The sequence below is a fragment of the Galeopterus variegatus genome, unplaced genomic scaffold (assembly GCF_000696425.1).
Source record: "Galeopterus variegatus unplaced genomic scaffold, G_variegatus-3.0.2 Scaffold3555, whole genome shotgun sequence".
NCBI lineage: Eukaryota > Metazoa > Chordata > Mammalia > Dermoptera > Cynocephalidae > Galeopterus > Galeopterus variegatus.
Window position 1 is genome coordinate 9,256 of NW_007729666.1, and position 10,787 is coordinate 20,042.

At 39.7% G+C, this 10,787-nt stretch overlaps 1 pseudogene; it reads right to left on the reverse strand.

Moving 5' to 3' along the window:
* Positions 1 to 343: 343 nt before the first annotated feature.
* On the reverse strand, positions 344 to 10,168 carry LOC103601021 (annotated as a pseudogene).
* Positions 10,169 to 10,787: the final 619 nt, after the last annotated feature.

Here is a 10,787-nt window from a genome sequence, read left to right on the forward strand (position 1 = left end):
GTCCGCTCCATCGCCGACGCTGCCCTTCCTCCCTTTTGGGGGATCCCTTACCAGTGGGGACTTTTACAATCTCTGTGCTGGGGCTGGTCCCCGGCAGAAATCATACTTAGAGTGTACCTTAAAAATTGCATAATTTTAATAATAGATAGTATTATTTTAGTGATAGACCTTGAAATTCCTTATTTAAATTAGAAATCTAACCAGTATAATTATAAAAGGTTTTTGGTTTTGTTTCTGCAATCATATGAAAGAAGAAGAAAAATGTAATGTTTCTCTTTGGGCTGAGCAGTAAAAAATTATAATTAAACAGTTTAGAAAACAGAGACATTAATTTAAATGCAATTCACTTAGGGACATCAACTTGAGCCTGGAAAGCATTGTCTTTTGTATAACTTTCGAGCAATTCCACCATAACTTTTAATTCAGCATCACTTTCTGAAAATCTGCAAGTGCCTCATAAGTAGCTTCAAAAGGGTGTGTATTTTCAGTGATGAGATTCTTGTCAGAATCCATTTTCACACTTGATTTAGCTCAGTGAAAATGTACTGGATGGCTCCACAAGATGCTGCCATTTTAATGAAACTGCAATATACTGTATATCAAACTAGAGTATTTTTATCCATCCCATGGAAACGTTTGCTCATTGTAGGAAAAATATAGGAAAATGGTCAGAGCTCCCTCGGATGTTTGAAATCTTGCCAAGCATTTGATGTAAACATGTAACTGTGCACATGCACCCAGGTGTTCTTTGGGTATTGTCTGTGGATGTGTGTGGGCACCCAGGTGTTCCTGGGTTGTCCGACTTGCACCCAGGTGTCCTGAGTTATTGGACTTGAGTATAAAGGATGAGTGGCTCTGATCCACAGCACCCTCCCACCCCCAGGATGCCCCCAGGGGAGCTACAGGGAGGCCACTACTGCTGCTGGAGGCTGTTGCTGCAAGGTGTTTCTGCCAGGTCTCCTGGGATGCCTCGAGAAGCTGCCACTGCTGCTCCTGCTGAGGCTGCTGATGAAGCTGAGGACTGAGTTTGTGTCATCTGCCAATGGCTCCCAGGATGTTTCCCAATTACCTAGCTCGTGGACCTGCTTGTGAGGGGTCTAGTGACCCAGCCAGGCATATGAATGGTTTCATGGTCCAGCAAGATATGTTGGGGCTCTGGTGACCCAGCCTGGCATGTGAGTGGTCTGTGATCCAGTCTGTGCAATGGGTTTGAAGGGTCTCTCTGTGAGTGTCCCTAGCTCTAACAATACAATTGTCTACATTGGCAGGATTCCTACAATTGTCCTAGCCATACACTCATAAAACAAGATGAGATCTACAGAGGAAGGAAAAGAGAAATTTTATCCCCCCCCAAAAAAAACCAATCTGCAGATTGGGGAAATGGGACCTCCAGGGAAAAATAAAAATGCACACTCCAAAAGAGGGAGGTAGGGAACAATACTTATGTCTTTCAGAGTCAGGCTTACACACATATTTAGCAGGTTCAGGGGACTTCTATGAATATTTATGAGGGAAGGCAAGCATGTGTGCAATAGATAAACATACATGTAACATACCACCCATGTTTACTTTGTGGAGGAGATTTAGCACTAAAATGTGGCTCCTGACTTCAAAAGGTAACTGTAGGGCACAAAAAGTTAATATGCAGTCTCTGTGAACTGGCCAAAGCTGATTTGGAGATTGCAGCCACTTGTCAGAGAAGAATGTTGTGAAGCTGATTCTCTGTCCAATTGGAGCTGTAGTAGGGCCACAAAAATAGGGGGATAGGGTTGGTTGGCTGGCAGCCATGTGGTGTATTGGAAGACAGATTGGAAATTTTCCCGTTGTGGCTGCTCTGGCATTATCTTTCAGGAGATGGTTCCTGCTTAGTTGGAGGAAAGAAAAGCCTCATAACAGTAACATAAATGTTTGGTAAGTGCAGGGAATGTGTTTCTAACCCCTCATTCTACCATGGACATTTACTTCTGTTTCATAGTTTTAGAGCATCTGTTTTTGGCCCCAGGGAACTCATTTTTTCCTATCTGTTGGGGTTCATTTTAACAGGTTGCTTAGCAACTGCAGTTGCAGAGACTTCCTGAAGTTTGACCAACTTTTCACATAGACTTTCAATCAAAGTGTCTTGCCTGCCTGGTTCCAGAATCAAGATTAAGTATATCATGCTGTTCATCACACTTTCAAAATCCTTATCATCTTCTTTCAGACACACATCACAGGCTCCAGTAATTTGAGCTAAGTCTACATGAAATCCACTTTCTGAGTTCTTTTCTGAGATCTCAACTTTTTAAATTTTAGATAAGTGTAGAGCTCAGCAGCTTGATCTTCCTCAATGATGGCAGTGAAGACCCAGGCACTGAAGATGCTCCACTCACAAACCACCCCAGGGAAACAATTATTAATAAGAAAACAATACAGAATTGCAGAGTTTTTGGAAGTTAGATGTTACTTTCCTAAGCTATGGGAACAGTCATTGAAGTCGACATTTTTATAAGACACCTCCATTAATAAAAATATATTTGCAAGTATAGCCTACAAAAGTGAAGAACACTTTGAAAAGTGAGAATACCTAGTGTTATGCAGTAAGTTGTGTCCCCTCAAAATTAATTTGTTGAAGCCCTGTCACCCAGTACCTCAGCATATGACTGTATTCAGAGATAGGGCCTTTAAAGATATAATCAAGTTAAATTGAGGCTTTAGAATGAGCCCTAATAAATCTGACTGGTGTCCTTATGTGAAGAAGCAACTCGGACACACAAACAGACCGCATGGATATGTGCACACATAGGGAAGATGCGGGAAGACATGTCAAGAAGATGGCTATCTGCAAGCAAATTAGAGAGGCCTTTGATCTCACAAGTATGATCTCACTGTATAGGTCCTATCTGGTTATTGTAGCCAAAATACTAGTGCTGAGATTAAGCAAGGATGTGCAAATATAGATAAAATAGATTAAGTGAGGCTCATTCATTTCCCTGTACTTTCTCTCATATGAGAATTATCACACTACATTTATGGTTGGTTTACCTGTTTCTTTAGAGTTTGAGTTTTTATCTTTCTACTCTTTGTAATCTTAGTGTTTAGTGTCATTCTTCTTATTTAGTAGATTGTTTCTTTAAGAAACAACTGAAATATAAGAAAAAAGAAAATTTGCTTTACATTGTCTTATATTCTGAGTTACCTATATCTTTGAGGTTTTTTATTCACTGTCAAGAATGATTATTTTTCAAAATCATTAATTCTTTTTTGGAGTTTTATCTTTCTTGAATCTAAAGATTCATTTCTTTCATTAGTTCTGGAATATTCTCAGCCATAATTTCATTAAACATTTTCTTTACCCATTGTGTGTTTTGTCTTTTCTCAAATTCATATTGGATTTATATTAGGTTTTATGCTAACTTTTATTTTCCTTATCTTCTTTTTTTGTATTCAACAGCTCCTTATCTCTGCCTTGCATTACAAGAAATTGTTCAGATCTCCCAATTTAGAAATATTTTTAAACTGTTTTCTCTATTTATTATTTAATACATGAATTGAGTTTTAAATTATAGTATTTAGAGTTTTTATTTCTAGAGGTTTATTTGCTTTAAAATAGACCAGTTATTTTTTTCATAATGTATGTTTATTTTTTGGAATTTTTTATATATCTTTAAGCATTTAAAATATAATTTCCTATATGTGTGCTCTCTTAAGGGAACTAAATCATTTTATCTGTAAACTTTCCTTCCTGATAGATTGTTTATCCCCATGTTCTCTAATTTTGGAATGTGGCTTCGTTTTAGAAAAGGCTTTAAGTGTGGGTATCCTTTGTAGCTTGTATTGGGGGTGGTTCTCTTGAGATACACATTGTTTTTGAAGGAGTGAAGGGAATTTTTTCTTTCTCCCTCCCTAAGAAGGATTGATAATTTGAGTCAATAAAACAAAATTACATTAGACAGATTAGCAAGAGAGAAGGCACACACATTTGTCACATGCAAGTACATGGGAACCACACACAATAGGAGACTCAAAGAAGAGCCAGATGGTTGAAGTTTTGATATTGCACAGCAACAGGTACAGGAGGGTGAGTGGAGAAAGTTCACTGCAAAGAATGGTTGTTATCTTATGAAGCAGATAAAGTCTCGAGTAATAGCCCTCCAAAGAATAAGTAATATCCTGTGTATATCTCTCAGCTAGCATGCTAATATGATCTTTCCTAGATCCAGATAAGGTAAATAAGGGGGCCTCAGAGAAAACCTGTGTGTGGAGGAACAAAAAGTACTCATTGTTTTCTTCTGTACTCTCAAAGCAAAATCAGCACAGAAGACTGACTTCTGTAACCAAATGTCTAGGGATTTCTCCCCACTAGCAAGCAAGACAGCAATTCTTTGGTGGACACCAGCTGGGTGGCCTCCAATTTAATTCCTACACTACCTGGAGATAGCATCAGATCCTACAGGTGCAATGGGTCTGAGGGCTGAATCCCCAAGACTGCTCCTCCCTCCAATTTCTGATGCCAGTTGCAAGCTCCAGTTTGTTTTATCTGTGCTTATCACTGAATGGCTATAAATTGGGATTCCCGCACTCCCCTACTTGGGTTCCATTGATTTGGGAAGAAGCTCACAGAACTCAGTTAAACACTTACTTACATTTTCACCAGTTTATTATAAAGAATATTACAAAGGATACAGATGAAGTGATGCATAGGTGAGGTATGGGAGAAGGGGTGTGGAGATTCCATACTTTTCCTGGAAAGCACACTCCAGGAACCTCCACGTGCTTAGGTACATAGAAACTCCCCAAACCCGGTGTTCTTGGGTTTTCATGGAAGGTTTATTATGTAAGCGTGACTGAAACATTCTCAACCATGCCAAAATGAGATTGGACAAAATGGATATAATCTAACATTAACAGACTGGGTGGGGAAACCCATAAAGACATGTTTGTTCAGGTTCTTCTTGACCTTACTGTGCAGCCTTCCTTTTCCCAGGAATAGAACAAAGCTCCTTCTAAAATGGGGGTCTTATGACCTACAATCAGGTAAGGTAGGTCAGACAATTTCCTGCATTGGATAGAAAAAGGAGCTGGTAAAAGAAAGGCAGGGTAAGGTCAGAGTAGCATGAGCCAGGAACTGTGGACAAAAATCAATGTATAAATATCATAATATCACAGCCTGTTTGCAACCTCTGTTTGCTCACTAATATAGATTTATTCTGCAGATGCAAATCAAAAGGACAGTTTTTCAGAACTATTCCTTTGTCTGCAGCCCCACTGAATAGCCATCTTGAAATATGCCAGAAAAGCACACTTTTGTGTTGCTGTGGATTGATTCAGTTGTGTCTCCAAAGTTCATATATTAAATGCTAAATTTCCACTGTAACTGTTAATGGTGGAAAATTCTGTTATGGTAACTGAAAGGTGGAGCCTTGAAGAGGTGATTAGGTTGTAGGACCATGCCATAGTGAATAGATTAATAATGGTGGTCAGAGGTATAGTTCTGAGGGCTTTAAAAGAAGAGCACATGAGAGGTCAATTTCTCTATGCTCTGTAACTTTCTGGCTATGAGACCCCTGAGTCACTGTTGTCACCACCAAGACCCTCATCAGATGTGTTCCCTGGACTTTGGACTTCCCAGCCTCCAAAACTGTAGGCAGTAAATTACATTTTCTTACAGATTACCCAGTTCCAGGTATTTTGGACTAATACATATATCTTTGAGATTTTTCTTCACTAAGAAAAGCAAAGATTATTTTTCAAAATCATTAATTCTGTTCTGGAGCTTTGTCTTTCCTCAATCTAAAGATTCATATCTTTCATTATTTCTGGAAAATTTTAGCTATAATTTTAAAAAAATATTTTCTTTTCCAATTCTGTGTTTTGCCTCCTTATGAAATTCCTGTTGGATTTATTTTAGATTTTATGCTAAACTTTATGTCTCTGAACTTCTTTTTCATACTCAACAGCTCTTTATCTCAGTATTGCATTACAAGAAATTCTTCATATCTCCCAATTTAGAAATGTTTTAAAATTGATTTCTCTATTTGTTTACTAATCCACCCATTGAGTTTTATATTATAGTGTTTAGAGATTTTATTTGTAGAGGTTTAATTTGCTTTAAAAATTGCTTGGCATTTTTTTTCATAATGTATATTTATTTTTTGGAATCATTTCTTTTTATGTCATTAAGCATTTAAAATATAATTTCCTGTATGTGTGATTTCTTAAGGGAACTAAACTATTTTATCTATCAACTTTTCTTCCTGATAGATTGTCTTCCCCAGTGTTCTCTAATTTTGGAGTGTGGACTCATATTAGAAAAGGCTTCAAGTGTGGATATCCTTTGTGGCTTGTATTGGGGATGGCTCTCTTGAGATACGTTTTGCTTTTGTAGGGGTGAAGAGAATTTTCATTTTACCTTATCTCTGAAGGTTTGATAATTTGAGTCTATAAAACAAAGTGACATTAGATAGATTAACAAGAAAAAAGGCATACAAATTATTAATGTGAAAACACATGGGAGCCACATGCAATATGAGACTCAGAAAAGATCCACATAATTGAATTTCTCATATTGCAAAGAAACAGAGACATGGGGGATCTTGGATTGGGATTGGAAAGAGCTACAAGAGGGTGAGTGGAGAAAGTGCACTGCAAAGAATGGTTATTATCTCATTAAGCAGATAAAGTTTCTCAAGTAATAGCCTCAGAAGTATATGTAACATTCTGTGGATCACTATGGGCTGAGTGTTGATATGATGTTTCCTAGATCCAGATAAGGCAGATAAGAGGGCCTCAGAGAAAACATGTGTATGGGAGAATAAAACAAAAACAAAAAAACAAAAAACAACACTTTTTTTCTATACAATCATAGCACAGTCATCAGCAAAGACAGACTTCTGTGACCAACTGTGTAGGGATTTCTCCCCACTAGCAAGCAGATCAGTAGTTCTTCAGCCAACACCAGCTGGGTGACCTCCAATTCAATTCCAAAACTATCTACATGGTAGTATCAGATCCCAGAGGTTGAAGGCTGACTCTCAAGACTGCTTTCCCTGCCTCACACCTTCTGATGCCAATTGTGATCTCCAGTTCGTTTTACCTGCGCTTTTCACTGACTGGCTATATATTGGAGTTCCCACCTTCCCCTCCTTAGGTTCCATTGATTGTATGAGAAGCTCACAGAACTCAGGAAAACACTGATATTTCTACTGGTTTATTATAAATGATATTACAAAGGATACAGTTGAAGATATTCATATGGTGAGGTTTGGTGGATGGGGTACAGAGCTTCCATTCCCTCCCTGGCACAGCACCCTCCAGGAACCTTCATGTGTTCTGCTCTATGGAAGCTCCCCAAACCCTGTGTTCTTGGGTTTTTATGGAAAATTAATTATATAAGCATAACTGAAACATGGGCAACCATGCATAAGTGTGATTGGACAAAAAGGATATGATCTAATACTAACAATGTGGGTGGGGAAACCCACCAAGGCATGTTTGTTCAGATTCTTCCTGGCCTTTCTGGGCAACCTTCCTTCCTCCTGAGTATGTGATGGGGCTCTTCCTAAAATGGGGGTCTATGACCTACAACCAGTTAAGGTAGGTCAGACAATTTGCTGCCTTGGGGAGAAAAAAGAGCTGATAAAAGGAAGTCAGGAGAAGGTAGGAGTAGTATGAGCCAGGAACCATGAACAAAAATTGGTATATAAATATAATGTCACAGCCTGTTTGCAATTGCTATTTACCCACTAATATAGATTTTCTCACATATATGAATCAAAAGAACTGCTTTTCAAAACTATTCCTCTGTCTGTGGCCCTTCTGAATAGCCATCTTGAAATATGCCAGAAAAGCACAGTTTGGTGTGGCACATTTTAAACTCCCATACTTTAAATTCCACCAGATATCACAGAGATATTATAGACTTGGAATCATTTTTTATTTTGGCTTATGAGGTTGTGCACTTCAGGATCTTGCAAATAGTTATTTCTGCTCTAAACCCCAAACTTAGACCTGTGACTAGCAATTCTCAGGATAAGAAGATCAAAACCAAAACCAACATTTAATGAATAGATGGAAAAGCTTTATTCCTTATATAATTGGATGGATTTTTTTCTAGTCTGTGTTATCATTCACATGAGGGTGTAGCAGAAGCTTTAGTTGCAGCCCTTACCTTGTTTGCCTGTTTTGAAGGCATATATCCTGATCCAAGTGACCACAGTAGCCAAACCCAGAGGGAATCCATACAAGACAATGCCATATATGTGCACATACCGGATCATGTTTGCCTCTCTGGGTTTCCATTTTATCTTTTTTTGTTCCCTAGGGGGCTTGCCTTATTTCGTTGTAAATGCAGTTCTGCATTTGAGAAAAATTAAACAAATAATCTTGCATTTTTGGGTGTTCCACACAAGTATGTCTTTTCAAGTAATGTAGTGTGCCATCTTGTCAGAAAGAGTATCATGGCTGTGTTTTATATAGTTACACACAGGGATCTAATGGTCGTGTGGTAAAGCAATGCTTCACGTTTGGAAAGTGAGTCAAGGAGAAGGGACTGAGATTAGATTAAATGGATAAAAGAGTATGAAAAAAATGAAGAGGAGGCCCTGGGAACTGAGATACGGTCTGAGAGGGGAGTGATGGCAAAGACATGGAAGAGTGAGACAGAATAAGGGAGAAGCAGAGTGTGGAAAGAGAAGAGCATAAGGATGGGATGGAGTCAGGGCACAGTGAGACACACAGGATGTTGGAACTGTAAGTGATTGTAGAGAATATTCAGTTTGCACAGTCCAGCCATCTTACAGATAAGGAAACTAAGCCGTAATACTGATGATCTCTCCTATTCAGTGCATCCAGCAGGTGTCCTTTGCAGAAGTTCATCCTGACTTTCCATCTAAATATCCTATTACTGCAAGAAATTTGCCATGACAAGCCAGAAGCACATAGGCCAGATGGAGGGAGAGTTGCTGAAAGCCAGAAAGATGAGAGAAATACTTGAAGCAGAGTAGGAAGGAAAACAAGAAGCCCAGTAAAAGGCATGTGGTTACAAGAGGCAGTGGGTTTCTCTGGTAGGGAAGCTGAGGTTTCTGTTGGTGAGAAAGGGAAAGTCAGATGAGAGTGTGAGACTGTGTGGGAGGGCAGATCACTTCTGGGGTCTGAGGAGAGGTTTATGGGGAACAAGCAATAAGAGCTGTTAGAAAGAATGGGAGCCTGGTTGTGGCCTGATCGCCAGTGGCTCAAGCAGAGAGATATCCAGGGGAGGTCCCGTGACAAAAGTAACAATATTGGACAGTTGGGACCCCCTGCCTGGTTGAGTTCTAAACAGGGTATATACTATGGATAAACTGGAAGTCTGCTCTTACTGAGGTCAGGTAATCGTGACAAAAGTAACAATATTGGACAGTTGGGACCCCCTGCCTGGTTCAGTTCTAAACAGGGTATATACTATGGATAAACTGGAAGTCTGCTCTTACTGAGGTCAGGTAAATTACTAAAGCCTTGGCAGGTGGGGGTGTGGAATGGAATACAATCATGTTTCTACATCCTGCAATTGTTACCACAGGTCTATTTTTCACCTAAGTGCAAACTTACTAAGGCATGAAAAGGCTATACATTAATGTAAGAATGTTGAACATGTATCTTGTGACCCTTACTTATAAATCAGTGTGTAAAATGTAACTAAGGATCAACCACTAACCTATGCAATGCTATGTAACCAACAGAAAAACCAATGTGCTGATTAGGGCATGTCCCCTCCTTTCCTTTTGTTTTCTCCTTCTCTGTGACTATAAAAATATTGAAATTTGGCCTGCAAATCAAAGGACATTCCAAGGCAACTTGGTTTTGTCTGCTGGGCTGCAGTCAATCATATTGGCTCAAATAAACCTCTGTTATTTTACCAGTGCCTCAGGTTCTTTTTCCATGTCAAACACTACTCACCCTAGTTTTCTCCTCTGGGGTTTCCTGTGTTTAGTGAGCACACAATTGTCAGTGTCCTGTATAGCCACCTCCTTCTCTCCCAATTGTTTTCTTTTTTTCTGCTCCTGGCCACTTCCCCAACCTGTTTTATCTCCTGATTTTTGCCTATGGTTTTGTTCTTTCTCAGCTCCCCCAGTTCTCCGCATCCTTCAGCCAGTTCCTCAGAAGCCCCTCTCCTTTCCTTCCTCTCCCTTAGCTCTTGTCCTTCATCCACCATAGTTGACCATCCACTCAGGTATGGGGCTGGCTGGGAAAGTCCCACAGAGCCACAGTGACACTGTGACTCAAGCATGCACTTTTTCTTGCGTCTGGTCCGTACCGACTCTGCCCATGGAAAAGTTGAGGTGAAGAAAGTTGTGGTTCAGCTCCCGTTCCATTCTGAACCTTCCCGTTCCTTCCTCTTCTCTCTCCAGCATCTGTTATTCCCTTTGGTGTGTCTGAACAGCTCTCACCTGTTGGTCCCAGAACTGCATTTCTCATTTAGTTAATTTTCTTCCTTCTCCTTCCAAACCAAACCTAAACTGTCTCCCCCACTGCATTCCCACCCCACACTCAAGGGTGTAGGCCACATAATTTGTGGGGCCCAGTGTGAAATGAAAGTGTGGGACCCTGTCTTAGTATGTTTGGGCTGCTGTAACAGAATACCATAGACTGGGTGGCTTATGAACAACACAAATTTATTTCTCATACTTCTGGAAGCTGGGAAGTCCAAGATCAAGCCCATTCAGTGTCTAGTGGGCACCTACTTTCTGGTTCAAAGAGGATACCCTCTCGGAGTGTCCTCACATGATGAAATGAATGAGAGAGCTCTCTGGGGTCTTTTGTATCAGGGGACT